We start from the raw sequence: 22,439 nt of genomic DNA, 5'->3' as shown, positions 1-22,439 counted from the left end.
ATGTACTTAGAATATTGCAAAATGTGCTTTCACCAAAAAGCTATTTTAAAATCGGACATATCGAGTGCATAGAGGAGTTCTGTATCTATAATTCTTAAAATAATTGTTCTGCTTTTTGTGAACGTTTATCGTTAGTAAATTCCCCGGAAGTTTGCGGGGGGTATGCTAGTTCTGAACGTCACATGCTAATGTAAAAAGCTGTTTTTTGATATAAATATGAACTTGATTGAACAAAACATGCATGTATTGTATAACATAATGTCCTAGGGTTGTCATCTGATGAAGATCAAAAGGTTAGTGCTGCATTTAGCTGTGGTTTTGTTTTTTGTGACATTATATGCTAGCTTGAAAAATGGGTGTCTGATTATTTCTGGCTGGGTACTCTGCTGACATAATCTAATGTTTTGCTTTCGCTGTAAAGCCTTTTTGAAATCGGACAGTGTGGTTAGATAAAGGAGAGTCTTGTCTTTAAAATGGTGTAAAATAGTCATATGTTCGAAAAATGGAAGTTTGGGGATTTTTGAGGAGTTTGTAATTCGCGCCACGCCTATCATTGGATATTGGAGCAGGTGTTCCGCTAGCGGAACGTCTAGATGTAAGAGGTTAACACGTAAAAGCCTTGGTTTCATGCTGGTTACCTGGGGAATAGGAGTGGAGCTAGGCACTGCAGGGCCTGGATTAACCTCTACATCACCAGAGGAACAGAGGAGTAGGGTAAGGGTACGGCTAAAGGCTATAAGGACTGGCCGTCTAGCACGTTCGGAACAGAAAATAAACAGAGCAGGTTTCTGGGCACAATATATAGATTCAAGGCACAATGTACAGACAAAGGTATGGTAGGAAGAGAGTACATTGGAGGTAAACCTAGGCATTGAGTAATGATGAGAGAGATATAGTCTCTATAGACGTTTAAACCAGGTGATGTCATCGCATATGTGGGAGGTGGAACAAAATGGTTGGTTAAGGCATATTGAGCAGGGCTAGAGGCTCTACAGTGAAATAAGACAGTAATCACTTACCAGGACAGTAATGGACAAGGCATATTGATATTAGGGAGAGGCATGCGTAGCCAAGTGATCGTATGGGTCCAGTGAGTGGTTGGGCTGGCTGGGGACAAGGCAATTCAGACAGTTAGCGGGCCGGGGCTAGCAAGCTAGCATAAGGGACATCGCGATGGGGTAAAGGTCTGTTTTTGCCTCCTCGTGCGGTGACGTCGATAGACCAGGTCGTGGAATTAGTAGGGTTCCAAGTAGCAGAGGGGTCCAAGTCCAATTGGCAAAATGGGTACAGTGGTCCAAGAAACTGGCCATAGGATCAGCTAACAGTCCAATATGCTATAGATAGCTAACAGACCGCGGTTAGCAGAATGGGCCTTCAGGGGACGTCGCGCCTAATCCGTTGGGATTATGTCGGTATTCCAGTCATGAAGGATCGGCGGGGTTCCGTGCCCCGTACCGGCAGTAGAAGGGGTCCAGATATTGTAGCCGAGGAGTGGGCTTCAGGAGAAGCCCAGGAGCCCTAGCTGGGAGATGGGTCTAGCATGGGCTGGCTCCAGGCTAGTTGGTGCTTGCTCCGGGAGGGAAACGTTAGCCAGGAGTAGTCAACCCGGGTTGCGGTTAGCTAGCTGCCATGATCCAGATGAAAAGGTTCAGAGTTTGCGGTAGGAATCCAGGGATATGGAGAGAGAAATAGGTCCGGTATGCTAGGGTTTAAAACGCGTTGTATGAACTGGCAAGAGCTTTCCGAGCTAAAGGTTAGCTGACTGATAGCAAGTTAGCTAGCTAGCTTCAGTTGAGGTATTCCGGTTCGGAGGTAAATAGAAATACTTTAGAAAAAAACCCATCTTGGATTCGTCTAGAATCTTGGATTGCATCCTACCTGGCAGGCCACTCCTACCAGGTGATATGGACAGGATGTGTCTGCACCACATACATCTTAGCGCTCAGTTCAAAGCCGTCTCCTCTTCTCTCTATACAGCGGCTCAGTCATATCTTCACATGGTCTTTCCTATCATTGCTATGTGGATGACACTCAAGTACATTTCTTCTGACACCCAGGTGGCGACACACATCTCTATGTGCCTGGCAGATATCTCAGCTTGGATATCGGCCAATCACCTCAACAAAATTGATCTGCGCTTCCTCCTGGGGAAGGCGAACCCTCTCCAAGACCTCTCCATCATGGTTGACAACTCCACGTTGTCCCCCTCCCAGAGTGCAAAGAACATTGGCGTGACCCTGAACACCACCCTGTCGTTCTCTGCAAACATCAAAGCAGTGACCCGATCCTGTAGGTTCATGCTCTACAATCTGTAAAGTACGACCTTTCCTCACACAGGAAGAGGTGCAGGTCCTTATCCACGCACTTGTCCTCTCAAGTCTGGACTACTGCAACTCGCTGTTGGCTGGGCTCCCCGCTTGTGCCATCAAACCCCTGCAACTTACTACTAGACCATACATTACTAGACCATGGTACTTCCCTACAGAGAAGCAAGAGGAAATGCCCCTCCTTACCTTCAGGCTAGGCTCAAATTTCTTGAACTGCATATTTGGTTAAGGGCTTGTAAGTAAACATTTCACAGTAAGTTCTACACCGGTTGTATTCAGCGCATGTGACAAATAACATTTGATACCCTATAACCCAACCGGAGTATTTTGTTCTGCCACCTCTCGTCTCGCTCACCCCCACGAGAGGGGAGCTCCCAGTCAACGCTCTTCTCTGGCCTGGCACCCTAATGGTAGAACATCCATCTTCTGGAAACATCTGAAACCCTACCTTTTCAACGAGCATCTTACATAATCCCACAGCCCCCTCCTTTCCACAACTAACCCCCCCAACTAGCACTGAATTTGCTGATAGCTACTTTGAGGAAAAATGTACTATGACTGAGATGTGGTTGTCCCACATAGCCATCTTAAAAATGTATTAACTAAGTCACACTGGATAAGAGTGTCTGCTAAATTACTCAAATATAAAAATTTATTAAAAAAAATAACAATGATGGAAAAGATACGTGTCCAAGAGAATAAAAACATGTTTGGCTTTACATTACATATTTCTCTCACACAAAGCTCTCAGAGACAGGCCATTGCTTATTGAGTTCATTGGATTCAATAAATCTTGCTAGGAGCCAGGCAGAGGCACAGTGTCACCATTTACCATAGATCACTACTTTGGTATGTATACAGGCATCTATGTACACACACACACACTTATGGAGTCAGCCATAGCTCCATAGTCACAGACTCGTGTTACTACAGAAGATTCTAGAACTCTGGAGGAGACACTATAGTTCTTCCATCCTGGTCCTGGGGGGATTCATATAACAGACATCTGAACACAGGCCAGAACTAGGGATGGAGAACAGTGACTTACTTCCTAGAGCAGTGAACTAGGCCAATATTTCAGGTTGTCGTTAGACAGCAAAGCGAAACTGCATGGTGGCTAGGCTACGTAGTGTTCACCTAGCAGATTTTCCCAAACTATGCTGGTGGATTTCCAATTCTCCGCCTGTCAGGACACTACCCTGCCAGGTTCCAGCACACTCAGCGCAATGTATTCCAGAACACGCAAGCACACACACGCAAACATTCGCAGGTGTCCTTTACAATCATTTAGCATTTTCTTTACCGTAATGTAGGTGGGAAAAGCACCTTCTAACTTCCCAAACAATTTGGCTATGACATATTCCCTTGGTGTTTTCCCTAAAGACACAAACACATGCAGGTCTTACCTACAGTCTCCTGGAGGCTCTTATTCCCCGTGGTTCTCCATGCTGGGGGTGTCAGGGGAGGTGGAGGGACACTGCATCTGGGGTGCAGAAGGATCAACATCAGTGTGTGTGTGGTAAGCCCAGTTTTATAAGCCCAGTTTCATAGAATCTGATAGGGCATGACTACTTTGCGTGTGTGGTTTTTCCCTGGAGTGTGTGTGTGGGATGATGCTTTGAATAATGATCTTTGACACACACACACACACACACACACACACCCCCCCCTAATCAGTTACAGAGAATCAATGGGAGGTGTCAGTGTTATTTGTGACATGCGTCGTAAACAACAGGTGTAGACTAAAAGTGAAATGCTTTGTTATGGATCCTTTTCCAACAGAGTAAAAAACAAACAAAACAAAGAATGACACGTAATAAATGCACAGTGAATAACTATAACTGATTATACAGCGAGTAGCAGTAGCGCCGATGTGTCGGGAACAAGGTAATTGAGGTAGCCGTGTACATAAACATATCAACAAAAGTATGTGGACGCCCTTTCAAAATGAGTGGATTTGGCTATTTCAGCCCCCCCCCCCCCCCGTTGCTGACAGGTGTATAAAATCGAGCACACAGCCATGCAATATTTATAGACAAACATTGGCAATAGAATGGCCTTACTGAAGAGCGCAGTGACTTAACATGGTACCGTCATAGGATGCAACCTTTCCAACAAGTAAGTTCGTCAAATTTCTGCCCTGCTAGAGCTGCCCCGTCAACTGTAAGTGCTGTTATTGTGAAGTTGAAACGTCTAGGAGCAAACAACGGCTCAGCCGCGAAGTGGTAGGCCACAAAAAAAATAAAAATAAAATAAGTGTCTGTCCTCAGTTGCAACACTCACTACCGAGTTCCAAACTGCCTCTGAAAGCATTTGATTAGCTGTTTAGCAGTCTTATGACTTAGGGGTAGAAGCTGTTCAGGGTCCTGTTGGTGCAAGGCCTCCTGCAAAATCATTTCAGCCTCTTGAAGAGGAAGAGGCGCTGTCGTGCCCTCTTCACAACTGTGTAGGTGTTTGTGGACCAAGGGTTGGAACCAGTTCAGGGAACAGAACCTAAAAAAAATAACAAATATTTGAGGAACAGAACCCAAACCTGAAACGAAAGTGATCCATCTTCCGGGAACAGAACCTTAATTTTAAAAGCATGGGAAACTTAATACCGTTCCAGAAATATTTTTCCAATCTGACAAAAATTGTAACAAAGTGACTGCGCAAAGCCCTCACTGTCAATCAGAAACTAGCTAGCTAGTCCAACATCAAACCAACTCGAAAGTTCAAAGGCATTCAAAGTTCATCCTGAAAAAAGTCACTCCTCCGTAGGTATAATTCTATGGGCCTAATTCAGATAATACCTATCATAAGATGCCCAGTGCTTCAAGGCAAGCTTCCTCAATTCTCTCTCCTCACCCGCAAAATGTCAGTTAGATCACACCCTACACTGACAGGCAGCACAGTGGGAGTGTCTTTCATTATTATTCAACGATGCTGTTACGGCAAAATACAACTTTCCTATACAGACTAAATCGCTTACCCATCGATTTCAGAAAGGAACAATAAAAACCAATACTTTCCCCCCCGTTAGAACAGGTTCAGAACTTTATTTTGCTGGTGGGAAAATTGGAACCAAATTTAAAATAAATATGGTTCCGTTCAGAACGAAACGATTGGAGAATGATTTATGTTCCATCCCCTGGTGTGGAGTACGTTCATTCCTTAGTGATGTGGACACAGGAACTTGAAGCTCTCGACTCGCTCCACTACAGCCCCATCGATCAGCTCCTTTGTCTTGCTGACATTGAGGGAGAGGTTGTTGTCCTGGCACCACACTGCCAGGTCTCTGACCTCCTCCCTATAGGCTGCCTCATCGTCGTCGGTGATTACAACCACTGTCGTGTTGTCAGCAAACTTGACGATGGTGTTGGAGTCGCCCCCGTGAAGACGGTAGGCATGGCGGATGTGTTGTTGCATACCCTCATCGCCTGGGGGCAGCCATCAGGAAGTCCAGGATACAGTCGCAGAGGGAGTAGTTCAGTCTCAGAGCTTGGAGGGGATTATGATGTTGAAGGCTGAGCTGTAGTCAATGATCAGTATTCTTACATTGGCATTCATTTTGTCCAGGTGGGTGCAGGCAGAGTGGGGTGCAATAGAGATTGTGTCATCTGTGGACCTGTTGGGACAGTATACGAATTTGAGTGGGTCCAGGGTGTTTGGGATGATGGTGTTGTACATGTGACATTCAAATTTGAAACTGATGTGAGCAATGAAGAGCCTTTTAAAACATTTCATGGCTTCGTGACAGTCATTCAGGCAGGTTACCTTGACGTTCTTGGGCACAGGGACTTTGGTGGTCTGCTAGAAACAAGTTGGTATTACAGACTGGATTAGGGATAGGTTGAAAGCGTCAGTGAAGACACTTTCCAGCTGGTCAGCGCATGCTCCGAGTATTCCATCGGGCCCCGCGGCCTTGCGAATGTTGACCTGTTTAAAAAAGGTCTTACACACGTCGGCTACAGAGAGCAAGACCTCGCGGTCGGTGAGTGTTTGAGCGAGAAGGAATGAGAGGACAGAGAGATGTGGTTCTCTGTGAGTGTGAGACTATATGTATTGCCCTTCAACAAGTGGCATTTCACTCCTCTTTCCTCTCCAGCCAAGAGAAGACAACAGGTATTGCAAGCACTTCAACTCAGATATTTCTGCAGCTCACCCTTCCTCTCCCATCCCCCCTCACTCCTGCATAAAAAACGGTGTGCAGGTGAGGTTGGAAGCCCAAAAGGGCTTATATGAAAACCCCACAAGCCGCCCCTCCCCCCAAAAAAGGTTGTTCAAATCAGTTAAACAAAGCATATTAATTATAAAATTGTACATAATATACTCAGTACGCACATACCACAACATTACCCTGCTGTTTACATAAAGCACATGTATTACACCACCTCCGTCATTTAAAGGGCTATATCCACTCAGTATGGGCAGAGGAAATGTAAACTCTGTGGTATGGTAGATAAACATATTGCAGGCACACACACGAGGAGGAAGGCTGCAGACTTCCTGTGTTTTCCCAATGGCAAAGATGGCCAATCTTGTTAAGGAGGGCGTGACCCTGGGCAGCCCAGGAAAACATGTCAGAGTTCAGTTGTGTGTTTTTGTCTGTCTGTTCACTACACAGTGACACTCAGGATGGAACACATTACCCACCTTAAGGGACTGGACAAATTCACAGAAAGAGAGAATGAAATGGCCGTAATCAAATATACTGCACGCAGTCATGCACACAGTCCATTCTGAGTTTCTCCAGAATAGGGTTTGGAAATGGACAGCTGAACACGTCAAACAAACAAGCAGACACACACAGCAAAAACCCCTAGAAGCGGCAGACTCATGCTCATTCCAGGAACTGTGTGGCTGTCGCAGTACTGATACGATCTTGTAGTCTGGAGAGTCAATGTTTAACTGACTGGATGGATTCATGGGGATCTGGGCTTATCAAAGCTCTCACATCACATGACCCAATACATCCAAGAGCTGTGTGTTTCTCAGTCTGACAGAGTCTTCTTTTATGTGTGTGTCTGACTGAGTATACGGTTCATTGTCGTCTGTCCATCCATGTCAGTATCGCTCTACCAGGAAACCCTGATGCTAAACGCTAACCAACACACCAAACCCCTAGCAACACAGCCCACAAATCAAATGTTATATTTGTCACATGCTTCGTAAACAACAGTTGTAGACTAACAGAGAAATGCTTACTTAAGGGACCTTCCCAACAATGCAGAGAAATATAGAAAAAAATAATGAGTAATGATAACTTGGCTATATACACTGGGTACCAGTACTGAGTCGATGTGCGGGGAATAAGGTAATTTAGGTAGACATGTACATATATGTAGGGTTAAGTTACTAGGCAACAGGATAGATAGACAGTAAGAGCGGCGTATGTGATGAGTCAAAATAATTAGTGCAAAAAGGGTCAATGCAGATAGTTAAATCAATAGCTACCAGGACTAACTACACCTAAACAAAAATATAAACACAACATTATTCCAATAAAAGATCCCAGACATTTTCCATACGCACAAAAAGCTTATTTAACATGTGTTTACATCCCTGTTAGTGATCATTTCTCCTTTGACAAAATAATCCATCCACCTGACAGGTGTGGCATATCAAGAAGCTGATTAAACAGTATGATCACTAAACAGGTGCACCTTGTGCTGGGGACAATAAAAGGCCACTAAAAATGTGCAGTTGTCACACAACACAATGCCACAGATGTCTTCAAGTTGAGGGAACGTTCAATTGGCATGCTGACTGCAGGAATGTCCACCAGAGCCGTTGCCAGAGATTTGAAAGTTAATTTCTCTACCATAAGCCACCTCCAACATTGTTTTAGAGAATTTGGCAGTATGTCCAACCAGCCTCACAACCGCGGACCACATGTAACCACGCCAGCCCAGGACCTCCACATCCAGCTTCTTCACCTGCGGGGTCGTCTGAGACCAGCCACCTGGACAGCTGATGAAACTGTGGGTTTGCACAACCTAATAATTTCTGCCCAAACTGTCAGAAACCATCTCAGGGAAGCTCATCTGCGTGCTCGTCCTCCTCACCAAGGTCTTGACCAGACTGTAGTTCGGCGTCGTAACCGACTTCAGTGGGCAAATGCGCATCGTCGATGGCCCCTAGAGAAGTGTACTCTTCACAAATGAATCCCGGTTTCAACTGTACTGGGAAGATGGCAGGCAACGTGTATGTCGTCGTGTGGGCAAGCAGTGAGCTGATGTCAACATTGTGAACAGAGTGCCCAATGGTGGCGGTGGGGTTATGGTATGGGCAGGCATAAGCTACGGACAATGAACACAATTGCATTTTAATCAATGGCACATAGATACTGTGACGAATTCCTGAGGCCCATTGATCGTGTCATTCATCAGACAACATCACCTCATGTTTCAGCATGATAATGCACAGCCCCATGTCGCAAGGATCTGTATACAATTTCTGGAAGCTGAACATGTCCCAATTCTTCCATGGCCTGCATACTCACCAGACGTCACCCATGGAGCATGCTTGGAATACTCTGGATCGACAGCGTGCTCCAGTTCAAGTCAATATCCAGTAACTTCACACAGCCATTGAAGAGGAGTGGGACATCATGCCACAGTTCATAATCAACAGCCTGATCAGCTCTATGTGAAGGAGATGTCGAGCTGCATGAGGCAAATGCAGTCACACCAGATACTGACTTTCTGATCCACGCCCCTAAACATGTTTAGGGCATCTGTGACCAACATAGCATATCTGTATTGACAGTCATGTGAAATCAATAGATTAGGGTCTTATGCATTTATTTCAATTGACGGATTTCCTTATATGAACTGTAACTCAGTAAAATGTTAGAAATGTTTTCATGTTGCTTTAATATTTTTGTTCAGCATATTTAGCAGTCTTATGGCAGAGACACAGGCGAGCAGTTATTGATCCATTCCTGTAAACCAGCACACCCCCTCTACTAGAGACGAGGAGACTAGAAATAGATCCATCGTCCGTCTAATCTGCCTGGAACCCCAGTAAAAAAGGGGCATTGTTGTTCAAGCGTGCTTTGCAGGCTAAAACAACACTGGGCTCTTCACTGAATCAATGGCTAACTAGCGGGCAGGCTCATGGCGCTAGTCGAACAACGACAGCGTGACGTAGCACTATGCACAAAGCCGTGGTGGATGATGCAGGTCTGGGTGCTGCTCTGAGCGTAGATGCTTACACAGACAGAAAGCCTTCACACGCACCCAGTATACACTTTCTCAAAATAGTCCTAATTAATCTAAGATAAACATTAATGGCATATTTCTTGAGTTAAGTTTTTGCCGAGGAGTTCTTAGTCGCTCAATTTTGCATCTGACAAAGATGTTTGGTGCAGTATTTCTCAAGTGAAAAAAATATGCATGAGGACAAATCGTCTCTCGTTGAATGACAGGCGCTTCCTCTAAGAATCCCTACTGTTGACCAATCGCCGAAGAGGGAGGTTGTAGACTTTGGATACCGACTTTGGCTTGCCTCAAGGAAAAAAAAAAGAGAATGTGCTCAAACAGTTCAAAGTCCAAAGCAAACAAAAATGTCACAAAATCTCAATATCCGCACAAACTATTCCAAACGGTTTTGGCTGGGAAGCATGCAGACACCTTCATCCAATTATGATTGAAGTTTTTTACTTCTTAAAATAGGAACATTTTCTATAACTTTGACTTTGGAAAAGTGGAGTAGGTGGTGTAGATCCGGAGGAAAACCACAAATTGAATGCCTTTTTAGATGAAGTTCACGGGGGTGTAGAATTTCCATAGGTACGTAACAGCCCATTTCACCTTGTCTAGAGAACACTTCCTACATGACATGAAAACAGACACGCGTCAACTGACTAGATCTGAAGACCCACCAGCCAGAGACACACCACAACCTAATCTGCCACCTTTAAAGAACTCCCAAACTGTTCCACTCTTATCACTGTACCAACGCCACACTGGCAGCCTGGCTCAGTCACAGACCCTTTCTACCACTTACCTTTCCCATCACCCATCCCCTCTGTGGTATGCAAGGAATGCAGATTCTGAGGGGTGAATCATCACACCCTCCCCACCCAACTCTGTCTCCCTCTCTTCACCCCCCACTGACCCCACTCCTTACCCATGTCCTGCTACCCCCCACCCTCTTAACTATACCACCCCCCTTTCATTACATTCCAAAATGGCACCCTCTGAAGCGCAGTCTCACCATCTCAACACTGTGGAATTGTCTTCTTATATCACTGGAGGCTGCTGAGGGGAGAATAGCTCATAATAAAACAATGCCTCAATACACACTTAGTAGTGATAGTACCTTCAAACCATGAGTGTCTCAGAGTACAACGATCCACTTACTGTTTCCTCAAGCTAGAGCTGTTGTCCTTCCACCTGAGAGCCATTGGAGATCCATTCAAAATGCTGCATTTACAACAGTCTCCATATAGCATGCATTAAGACCCAGACTAGGCTTAATATCTGGGTCTGAGTTAGGGTTATATATCTGATAACTGAGTCTCAGTTGAGCATGCTTTTAAACCAGGACTAGGCTTAATATCTGGGTCTGGGTTAGGGTTATATATCTGATAACTGAGTCTCAGTTGAGCATGCTTTTAAACCACGACTAGGCTGGGTCTGGGAAAACTGGCCCTGGTAGTTGTACTCTTCACATCCTCTCAGCAACAACTAGACAAGATGGTGCCGACAGACATGGAAGCTCTGCTTCTAGCTCCTAAGCAACTTTGAACACGCATTTCGCTACACCGCAATAACATCTGCTAAATATGTACAGTACCAGTCAAAAGTTTGGACAAACCTACACATTCAAGGTTTTTTCTTTATTTTTACTATTTTCTGCCAAGAGTGTGCAAAGCTGTCATCATGGCAAAGGGTGGCTACTTTTAAGAATCTCAAATATATTTTGATTTGATTAACACTTGTTTACTACATGATTCCATATGTAATTTCATAGTTGATGTTTTCACTACTTTTCTACAATGTAGAAAATAGTAAAAATAAAGAAAAACCCTTGAATGAGTAGGTGGTACCAATAACATCTGCTAAATATGTATGAACTCAGAGGATCCTTTAGTCTTAATCACACACTGATCTCAGTGATCAAGAGCACACTCCCTCTCACACACACAGGAATGCAACATAACACACATTACGCTCTCACCAAACACACACAGGTCCTCAAGGGGGCTTTACAGAGGACCCTGCGTCATCACGGCCTGGCCGTAAACAAAAGACCTTGGTCTGTCCAACAAGCACGATACACAGCCACACTAGGACACTCATGAACCTCGACACATATTACCGCTCTGCTTAGATTAGTACACAATCACACACTTATAGTCCATACATTTGAATTATCTAAGAGAACTGTGATGATGGTGTGAGAGGAATGTGTGCGTGTTTCTCTCTTTACCTTAACCCTGTTCTTCTCCCAGATGGGAGGGGGCTGTGTGTGATGGGGATATAGTTGTCAGAGTTCCCCTGGACGTTGTAAATCAGTTACCTTCTGCCTGCCTGCCTGACTGACTGAACAAAGGTCTGGCCCAGCCTAGGACATGGTGCACCGCACTCCCCCCCCCCCCCCCCCACACACACACACACACACACACACGGGTGAGATGAAGGAGTAGCAGACATTTCCATGATGTCTGCTCACCAGCGCACAAATACTAGCACAATATACCGTACGTTTACATGTACATTAAAATCCACATGTGCACGTTTTTGTGTAGGTGTCACACAACACGCCTTACCTGTATGGGTGATGTACAGTATTTGGTTAAGAACAGCCAGAGGTCAGGTGGTAAACAACAGGCAGATGAGGGAGAGGAAATGCAGCCCAGACGGACCAAAGTGTCCAGGCCGGGTGGGTCATCTCACACAGCAGGGCAGGAGAGAGAAGGTTATGGGGTTTCTTCACCTTAATACAACTAGAAAATATTCCAATGTCATCAACTGAAAAAGTCCCTGACTGTATATACACACTCTGTATACACACAGAGAGTAGGTAGGCGGCAGGTAGCCTAGTGGTAAGAGCGTTGGGCCGTTAACCAGAAGGTCGCCGGTTCGAATACCCGAGCCGACAATGTGAGAAAAAAATATGTCTGTGTGCCCTTGAACAAGGCACTTCACCCTTATTCGCTCCAGGGGCACAGTACTACTACTACTATGGCTGACCCTGTAAAACAACACATTTCACTGCACCTATTTGGGTCACATATGACAGTATGTTTTGTAAGGTTCACTAAAAGTACAGTACATACATCTGTGTGTGTTGTGTGCGTAACTGTAGCAGTGTCCAGCCTTAAGGCGGCATTGTCATGGTGAGTAGGGCAGTGTCACTCCCTCAAGTTACAGAGAAGAGTCTAAACCTCCAGGCCAGGACCACATCCCTCTTCTCTACCTCGGTCTACCCTTGCATGACGACTCAAACTGAATTCTTCCGCTACTCTATGTTGAAGTCACTTGCAGTGATGTCAAAATGAGGAGTGCTGTACAAAACAAAGCCATTAGCGATTGGATCATGTCTAACCAAAGTATCAAAGCCAATGACGAATTTACAATACAGAGCTTTACTCACAGGTGTTCTGGCTTTGGCCCAACCCATTGGTTTCTGTGACCAATCAAAATGATTAGAATGTGTCTGCATTCTAGAAATTGTCAGGGAGGTACTCAGATTCAGACTTATTGCGGAGAATAAACTCACATCCGTGGGCATAGCATTTGGCCAGAGCAAGGAGTTTGGGTAGCCTGGGAAAGTCTACCCCTCTCATCAAACTCTTCTTGCCTCACTTCTCTTTCTCTACAGTATAGCCATCCAACCCCCATTCTACACCAAGCAAACCTCAATCCAACCCCCATTCTATACTAACCCTCAATTCAAAACTAGATCTGTTTATGCCCTTTGCATTTCTTTCCTTCCATTGACCCCTCAACCTTTTCCTCTCCTTTACAAAACAAACGAATATATATAAATAAAATAAACCTTCCTTTTCAATACCTCCCCTTCGATCCTCCTTTATTTTTTGCCTGCATAGCTGTACCACTCCTTTCTCCCTGATGTTCATTGCTCCTCCCTCCCTCGCTCCTCTCTGAATTCCTCTGCAGGTCTTGGCTTGTGAAGCAGGAAAGAGGAGAATTGCATGAGGCTGCTGTTCTCTCTGGTTCTCTTACTGGACATGTCACACTTCCTATATGTCTGCCTGTCCTGTATATGCTCAGATATTTAAGCACCACTATATGTGTAAACCTATCTACTGTATATATCTGTATGCAGGTGACCTCACCTGAGGATATTAAGCCACAGAAGGTAGTTGGCTCATGGGATACGACTGTTTGATGGGGCATGACACACACCTACCCCAAACATACACACACAGGAGCACAGCTGCTCACACACTGGCTTCCTTTCAGATTTCCAACAAGCCATCAACGGCTGTGAGGGGTGATTCCATTTGACTGTGACAGCAGGAAGTGTGTGTGTGTGTGTGTGTGTGTGTGAGAACCAGTTAGGGAGCGAGGGGACAGTTGAGGAGGATGGTGCGTGGGTGGCAGCAGTATTTGAAGACACAGGTGTCTCATTCCTTTAACAAGAGCACGGACTACTGTACAAAACACACCTGACCTCAACTGTATTGTATAAACAGGCAGGTGGGGAGTACATTTCCCTGAAGAGTGTTTCGGTACAGTAAAATGTATTTTAATGAATAGAGAAAAGGAAAGAGGATGAAGAGAGAGGAGGAGGATGAGAGGTGGGAGATGGCAGAACACCAGCAGGGGTCTCTGAGATGGAGAAGGGGATGACAATCCCAAGCTAGCTGAAATGGATGGAATCCAGATGAGGAAATCCAGAAAAAATACATTCAATTCTACAACCACCTAAAAGGAAGTGATTCCCAAACTTTACATTACAAAGCCATCACCTACAGAGAGATGAACCTGGAGAAGAGTCCCCTAAGCAAGCTGGTCCTGGGGCTCTGTTCACAAACACACCCCACAGAGCCCTGGGACAGCAACACAATTAGACCCAACCAACTCATGAGAAAACAAAAAGTTAATTACTTGACACATTGGAAAGAATTCACAAAAATAAATTTTTTAAAAATAAATAATAATACAGTACACAGTGGAAGAATACCGGACCACTGTGACTGACCCAAACTAAAGGAAAGCTTTGACTCTGTACAGACTCAGTGAGCATAGCCTTGCTATGAGCAGCCGCACAGAGCCTAGAATGCTATTTGGCCCTAAACAGAGAGTACACAGTGGCAGAATACCTGACCACCGTGACTGACCCAAACTAAAAGGAAAGCTTTGACTATGTACAGACTCAGTGAGCATAGCCTTGCTATTGAGAAAGGCCGCTGAAGGCAGACCTGACTTTCAAGAGAAGACAGGCTATGCACACTGCCCACAAAATGAGGTGGAAACTGAGCTGCACTTCCTAAACTCCTGCCAAATGTATAACCATATTAGAGACACAGATTTCCCTCAGATTACACAGACCCACAAAGAATTTGAAAACAAACCCGATTTTGATAAACTTCCATATCTACTGGGTGAAATACCACAGAGTGCCATCACTGCAGCAAGATTTGTGACCTGTTGCCACAAGAAAAGGGCAACCAGTGAAGAACAAACACCATTGTAAATACAACCCATATTTATGTTTATTTATTTTCCCTTGTGAACTTTAACCATTTGCATATTATTACAACACTGTATATAGACAATGACATTTTTAATGTCTATTCTTTGGAACTTCTGTGAGTGTAATGTTTACTGTTCTTTATTTCACTTTTGTATATTATCTACTTCACTTGCGTTGGCAATGTTAACATGTTTCCCATGCCGAGAGAGAGAGAGAGAGCAACACACACACTGCAACTGGCTAATTTAAAGGTGTAGGAACTGTAGAAACCAGTCCTTTTAGCTATCACTGTTCACTATGAGGAGATCAAAGTTCTCATGAGACGGAGATCTTTTCTTAACTTTTACTCCGTCATTAAGTTTCTTAGGAGAGGCCTGGTTGTGGAGTAAATAGCAGGTTGTCTAAAGGGCTGCATTGTTAAGGAGACTGACGTCAGTAGTGTTATCAGTGCCCCCCCCCCCACCCCACTACCTCAGAGGGGGCTTGAGAACAGCCCCGCCGAACATGGGGCAGCCTGGCCCACTGCCAGATTAAAAATCTCCCCTCTGTTTCCCACAGGGTTAACAGACCAACTCAAAATAACACTATCCTTCAAGAGAGAACTAAATAGAAGTCCAATTGATTAGTAGACACTCATTTCAATGAGAAGCTACAGTAAATACTTATAATTATCTGTGTACAATCAGTGCTCCAAATGTCAACTAAATCATGACATGTTCACTAATGATCCTCGCTTTCTGCACTATTGAACACAGTGCAATCACGAGGCTACACACACAAACACTTATAATAGTTTAATATTATCACTCACAGACAATTCAGATCTAACCTCTCTTTCCAATAAGTGCATTAAAGCTCTGAAATATAATTTGTTCTGCAGTCATGGCCACCCTCTGGGCAAACTCTTAAAATAGTGTGTGTGTTTGTGTGTGTGTGTGTGTGTGTGTAGAGCACAGCTACTATAACTGTGTGTTTCGGTGTGCGTGTCTGTGCTTGTGTACTGTATGTGGAAATAAGTCAAGTGTGTGTATTAAGTGTTTATGCAGACAAATTGCCCCCTCGGAGGAACAGAGCTCTCTCTCACATGACTGAGAGAAATGCTCCATTCATGGCTCCAGTCGCCACCACCTCTTCCCTAGACCCCGTGTGTTAGTGCTCCGGGGGGCTGTGTGTGTGTGTGTGTTGTAATTGGCTCTCATAGCCACACTATAGTAGACACACACTCCTATTTGTGTCCCTGACGGTCCCCTGACCTGTGACATCATGGCTCCCTCGTCTCGTCCGGCTGGGAAGCTTACTGACTTACTGTCACATGGTGCTTGGGTCCCAGCCAGGCACTGATTCACAAAACCAACACCACTGCACACACACAGTCTGAATCCAATGATTATTTAGACAATAATAGAGCAATGGGAATTGTGTGTGGAGTGAGATGGTAAAAAAAAAAAAAAAGAAGAGAGAAAAATGTCTGAGCTGTAACACGTGTCAATTCCGTTGTCTTATCTTGAATGGGAGTGAAACAGGTGTGTGGACCAAATGTACACATCTCAGTCATACAGTGAAGCTAAGTCACACACTGTATCCACTTTAACCACTATAGAATATGCTGCCAAATAATTAGACCTGGCCTAGTTAAAAATGCACTATTCAAAAATCGCTCCACCATTTCCTGGTCGCTAAAATTCAAATAGTTTGCCGAATTTCAGTATATGTGACAAAACAGTATAATCATTGTGCCATCTAAATCACTGTAAAATATCTTTACCATAACCAAAAATACAGCATTTTCAGCTGTTTAAACCTGGTGTACACAACCTAAAGTAAAAGATGCAAAAATGAAACTTAAGACAGGGAAGCATAGAAATACTGCACATGACAGATCTAACACGTCTTAGACTTGTTTTCAACGAGAATGACAGATCTATAACTTATATTTCTATGTTAACTTCGTCAGGTCGCCCAAAAGGTTCATATTGCTGCCCAAGGGAGAAAATCTGAGATACATACATGCTCAAACTCGCGTGAGCATTTGAGTTCATGAAATATAAGTGAAATTGCATCTAAAATTACGACACTTAACTAATATTTTAAAAGACAGGTAAGGTGTCATCACATTGGCTAAGCAATAACTATATCAAAGTCTCAAAGACATAGGCCAGTTGGAATTATAGTACTAGACATTTGTTTTTTGTCACCAAGTGTGATCGGAGGTAGCCTATCCAAGTGCTGGCAGAGGCCTACAAGCTGACAAAGTGGGGCAAAAAGGTCTGGCGAAAATGACAATGTGCTACTACAATTACTTGAATAACATATTCATACATTTTTGGGGACATGGCAGACAGTCATCTATAACGGCATTGACAGGCTGGCAGTCACGACTCAACTCCCGAAATGCACTATCCACCGGTGAACTGCTCAATTCTACCCAGCCTCTCCAGAAACTTCCCGGTTTTAAAACTACCGCGAGACAAAGGTCGATGCGACTTGCCCTATTTTACCACTCTGTCAATGTTCCACGGCGGGATTCCCTTCCGTTTGACACCGCGAAGGCATAGATTACATAAACAATACATCCTGACAGAAAAACGATGCTACCGAGTGTAGTTTAAACATGTCCCCACCGTGTGGTCCGTAGGCTGAGTCAACCCGTGGTTCTGTACAGGCTGAGATGAGAAACAGGCGAAAAGCAGCAGCGACTGCGTCAAACCCGAGTAATGACAAGTCACCAAAGAAAAATTGAAAACGACACTTAACATACCCAGTTGCATTGTAAATAAATAGCCTAATCATTTTGAGATTAAACATGTCGCTGCTTTCAACGGCCCATATTAATAAACGACTACAATCCGATGATATGTTGGATCGTCTACCGAACTCGGGGGGGTTGTAGTACACATGGTCCCTGGTGTGGAAGATACTTAACGGATGAGAACAGTAGGGATGAGGGTGTTCAGAGAGCAAACCAATCATGAAACTCGTTTCGAAACGTTGCCGATTGTTTAACAAAAATAGGAATATTTTCCCGACAAAAGTGCAAATGTGGTTTATAACTTCAAACAACAATCTGGGTGAGGTCTCGACACAACGTAACACTTCAACTCCACCTCGGTCGATTTGCCCAATGACTCCATGTACTCTAGCCTACTAATTCTAGGTAGCGAAGGAATTGTGCCAGGGACTTACCTTGAGTTATATTCTTGTTGGGAATAGGAAAATAACGACCGTACAAATGAGGAAATAGGCCTAGTTAAGTTGTTTTCTCTCGATTGAATCCACAAGAACGACAGTTCGGCTTTAGGAAAATAATATGCCTATGCGTGGCAAGAAGAGCCGTGAGAGCCCGCTGTCTTCTCCCTGCAGGACAATGCGGCCAGGTAGGCAGATCGGCGTTGGCTTCCTGTTTTTCAGAAGGTGAAACGCACAGCTCAGCTGCTGTTCGTTTTTTTCTTATTCTCTCCCCTCCCTGCGTAGCCTACACTGTTCTTGCAGCCGCCTAGTGCTCAGCCGGCTTTGCGTCTCCTATGTTCGTATCCCCGGCATGAAACTTCGGGCCAGAGATTTCACCCGGAAACACAAAGTTCTGAAACCTCTCCAACTAATTGAGATGGGGGGAAAAACGCGAGTGGAATTTGCCAGTTGAAACATTCCAACGTTGCCGAAGGCGCGTCGATTATCCCGGTGTATTATTTTGGGAGGGGGTCGCGTGTTGACTTGAGCCAGTCATTATTCCGGGCTTTCTGTGCCAGCTGGTGCCTGCCTAGTTGTGATGCTGTGTTAAAATAATAGGTACACTATGCCTTATTTTGAATGCTAATAACTGTAAAGGCAGTGCATTAATATATAGCTTAGCCTACTATGAATAGGCCTACATAACCAACATGTTGCCCCAAATAGTCCACATTAAACTAGGCTACATGATTCATCATGGTTATGACTTAAACCGTCTCAAAGAAAGTAATGGTAAGCCAGGGGTATTTGTTAGATATTATTAATTGAATAATAATGTTTGCACCATGCAACACAAGTCAGTTGCCTCATCATCAATTGAAGGGGCAGCAAGTTGACCCTTTGGCAACTTGGTCGTATGTCCTCTGATCAATCATATTTTGTCAAGCACAGTGGCAAAACGCAGGAAAAAAAATATTATTTGGTCAGATACATTAGTCCACTGTTGAAGCAGGGAGAAAAGTAACCGATTAATGAAAGAGCTGTGTCGCCCCCTGCTGGCCTGCTTATATAAACGAATACATTTTCTTACGTCATTCTTGACCGAGAACAGGGGTGCGTTCAGTTCGATTCAATGTTTGCTACGTTGAGTGAAGGTTTGTACTGAACGACGGGTTTCCCCAAAACAGTGAGCATCGTTCTTCAACAGCCTTTGAGGTACGTTTGCTCCCTTTTGGTAAGTTTGCAACAAAGTGTGGCCTGATTAATATGGGTCTGACCATTTGAAATAGCAAAACCAATGCAGCATACCATATGGTAATCCCCCTCTGGACCGCCATAATCACAAAGATTTTCAACTGGTCGTTTAGTACCGTTTCCGTTTAAATCAACGTTGAACACCGTCATACTGAACACACCCCATGAGTGAGTTTAGGAAACGAGATAATGGCTGGCTGTCTCAGAACTAACCAGTAGTGTTCCAGAGATGGCCAAATGCTGTGCACTGTATGGGGAATAGGATGTAATGTGTGGGTGACTATAACACTGATTGAGAAATAACATTACTAAACTCATATGACCTATAACACTGATTGAGAAATAACATTACTAAACGCATATGACCTATAACACTGATTGAGAAATAACATTACTAAACTCATATGACCTATAACACTGATTGAGAAATAACATTACTAAACTCATATGACCTATAACACTGATTGAGAAATAACATTACTAAACTCATATGACCTATAACACTGATTGAGAAATAACATCACTAAATTAATATGACCCCATATTTTATAAACATGTGGAATATGTGAGACATTTCTCCTAGAGCTTTAATCTGATGGATGGAAATGTTTACCAATTCCAATGGCACTCCAATGTCTCACTCTCTCAAACACACACACACACACACACACACACACACACACACACACACACACACACACACACACACACACACACACACACACACACACACACTATTGAACTTCAAGAAGCACTTTCATTATTTGGTGTAAAATAATATTTAATTCCAGAAGAGGGCAGTACATAGCAGCCTAGCAAGTGCATCAACCTTTATCCCAAAAACCTCTAAATATATTTTGTAGGGCCAGGTTCATGGCCAAGAGCATGCTTCATTTTCATTCAGTAAAAGTAATGAATTGAATGTAAGCTTCCCTCATTGGCTGAAACCTAAAAACTTTACCCCTACCCCTCATTATTACATTTGTAAAATAGTAAGCCTAATAATGTAAATATGTATACATGCATGAATAAAATACTATAAGTATGATCAAGTCACTTCTTGAACCGCCATCGATAAGAAACAATACTGTGCAGCCATATTCATTGACCTGGCCAAGGCTTTCGACTCTGTCAATCACCACATCCTCATCGGCAGACTCAGTAGTCTTGGTTTCTCAAATGACTGCCTCGCCTGGTTCACCAACTACTTCTCTGATAGAGTTCAGTGTGTCAAATCGGAAGGCCTATTGTCCGGACCTCTGGCAGTCTCCATGGGGGTGCCACAGGGTTCAATTCTTGGGCCGACTCTCTTCTCTGTATACATCAATGATGTCGCTGTTGCTGCTGGTGAGTCTTTGATCCACCTCTACGCAGACGACACCATTCAGTATACTTCTGGCCCTTCTTTGGACACTGTGTTAACAACCCTCCAGAAGAGCTTTAATGCCATACAACTCTCCTTCCGTGGCCTCCAACTGCTCTTAAATACAAGTAAAACTAAATGCATGCTTTTCAACCGATCGCTGCCTGCACCTGCCCGCCCGTCCAGCATCACTACTCTGGACGGTTCTGACTTAGAATATGTGGACAACTACAGATACCTAGGTGTCTGGTTAGACTGTAAACTCTCCTTCCAGACTCACATCAAACATCTCCAATCCAAAGTTAAATCTAGAATTGGCTTCCTATTTCGCAACAAAACATCCTTCACCCATGCTGCCAAACATACCCTCATAAAACTGACCATCCTACCGATCCTCGACTTCGGCGATGTCATTTACAAAATAGCCTCCAATACCCTACTCAATAAATTGGATGCAGTCTATCACAGTGCCATCCATTTTGTCACCAAGCCCCATATACTACCCACCACTGTGACCTGTACGCTTTCGGTCGCTGGCCCTCGCTTCATACTCGTCGCCAAAATCATCTACAAGACCCTGCTAGGTAAAGTCCCCCCTTATCTCAGCTCGCTGGTCACCATAGCAGCACCCACCTGTAGCACGCGCTCCAGCAGGTATATCTCACTGGTCACCCCCAAAGCCAATTCTTCCTTTGGCCGCCTCTCCTTCCAGTTCTCTGCTGCCAATGACTGGAACGAACTACAAAAATCTCTGAAACTGGAAACAATTATCTCCCTCACTAGCTTTAAGCACCAGCTGTCAGAGCAGCTCACAGATTACTGCACCTGTACATAGCCCATCTATAATTTAGCCCAAACAACTACCTCTTCCCCTACTGTATTTATTTATTTATTTATTTTGCTCCTTTGCACCCCATTATTTCTATTTCTACTTTGCACTTTCTTCCACTGCAAACCTACCATTCCAGTGTTTTACTTGCTATATTGTATGTACTTCGCCACCATGGCCTTTTTTTGCCTTTACCTCCCTTATCTCACCTCATTTGCTCACATTGTATATAGACTTATTTTCCTACTGTGTTATTGACTGTATGTTTGTTTTACTCCATGTGTAACTCTGTGTTGTTGTATGTGTCAAACTGCTTTGCTTTATCTTGGCCAGGTCGCAGTTGTAAATGAGAACTTGTTCTCAACTTGCCTACCTGGTTAAATAAAGGTGAATTTGAAAAAAAGGAAAAAAATGAAACTTGGCAACTTTGGTTCCACCACTTCAGCATGGGAGACAGCAGCCTACAGTGGGAATGTAATACATGCCTCTAAAACATCATAATAAAAATGCCACCAATTTGAGGATAGCCCCACTGAATACAATACCCCAACTGAACCCCCGTTGTTTGATTAAGTGGTGGTTATATACAAGCAGCCCTCACATGCAGCTTTCCAAACCATTCCCAGCCTCTGAGGCAAGCTGGGAGACTAATGAAATAGATTGTCTTTCAAAGGAAACCCTCTGCTCTGTGAAGCTGGCCAGAGCCATGGACAGGCTGTGTCATGTGTCATATGGCCTACATAGGCAGCCCCCTCATAACATTCTCATTATCTTAAATTTGCTAAACATAATCCGGGCTCAAAGGGAATGGCCAGATCGCTGTATGGCTGACTCCAGCATG

The 22,439-nt window shown here is 44.1% G+C and overlaps 1 protein-coding gene across 6 annotated transcripts in view; it reads right to left on the bottom strand.

Moving 5' to 3' along the window:
• Positions 1 to 18,581, bottom strand: part of LOC106613172 (phosphatidylinositol 4,5-bisphosphate 3-kinase catalytic subunit beta isoform) — a 74,424-nt gene extending 55,843 nt beyond the window's left edge. For 2 of the 6 annotated variants that reach the window (XM_045724730.2, XM_045724733.2), the window contains exons 1-2: positions 18,168 to 18,581; positions 3,734 to 3,810 (exon numbers count right to left, since the gene is read on the bottom strand). The gene's annotated coding sequence lies outside the window, so the exon portion shown is untranslated. The remainder of the gene's footprint in view (positions 1 to 3,733; positions 3,811 to 18,167) is intronic. The other 4 variants (XM_045724731.2, XM_045724734.2, XM_045724735.2 and 1 more) reach the window with 2 other exon arrangements.
• Positions 18,582 to 22,439: the final 3,858 nt, after the last annotated feature.

The sequence above is a fragment of the Salmo salar genome, chromosome 09 (genome assembly GCF_965601325.2).
Source record: "Salmo salar chromosome 09, fSalSal1, whole genome shotgun sequence".
Taxonomy (NCBI): domain Eukaryota; kingdom Metazoa; phylum Chordata; class Actinopteri; order Salmoniformes; family Salmonidae; genus Salmo; species Salmo salar.
This window is presented reverse-complemented; position numbering and strand designations above follow the sequence as displayed.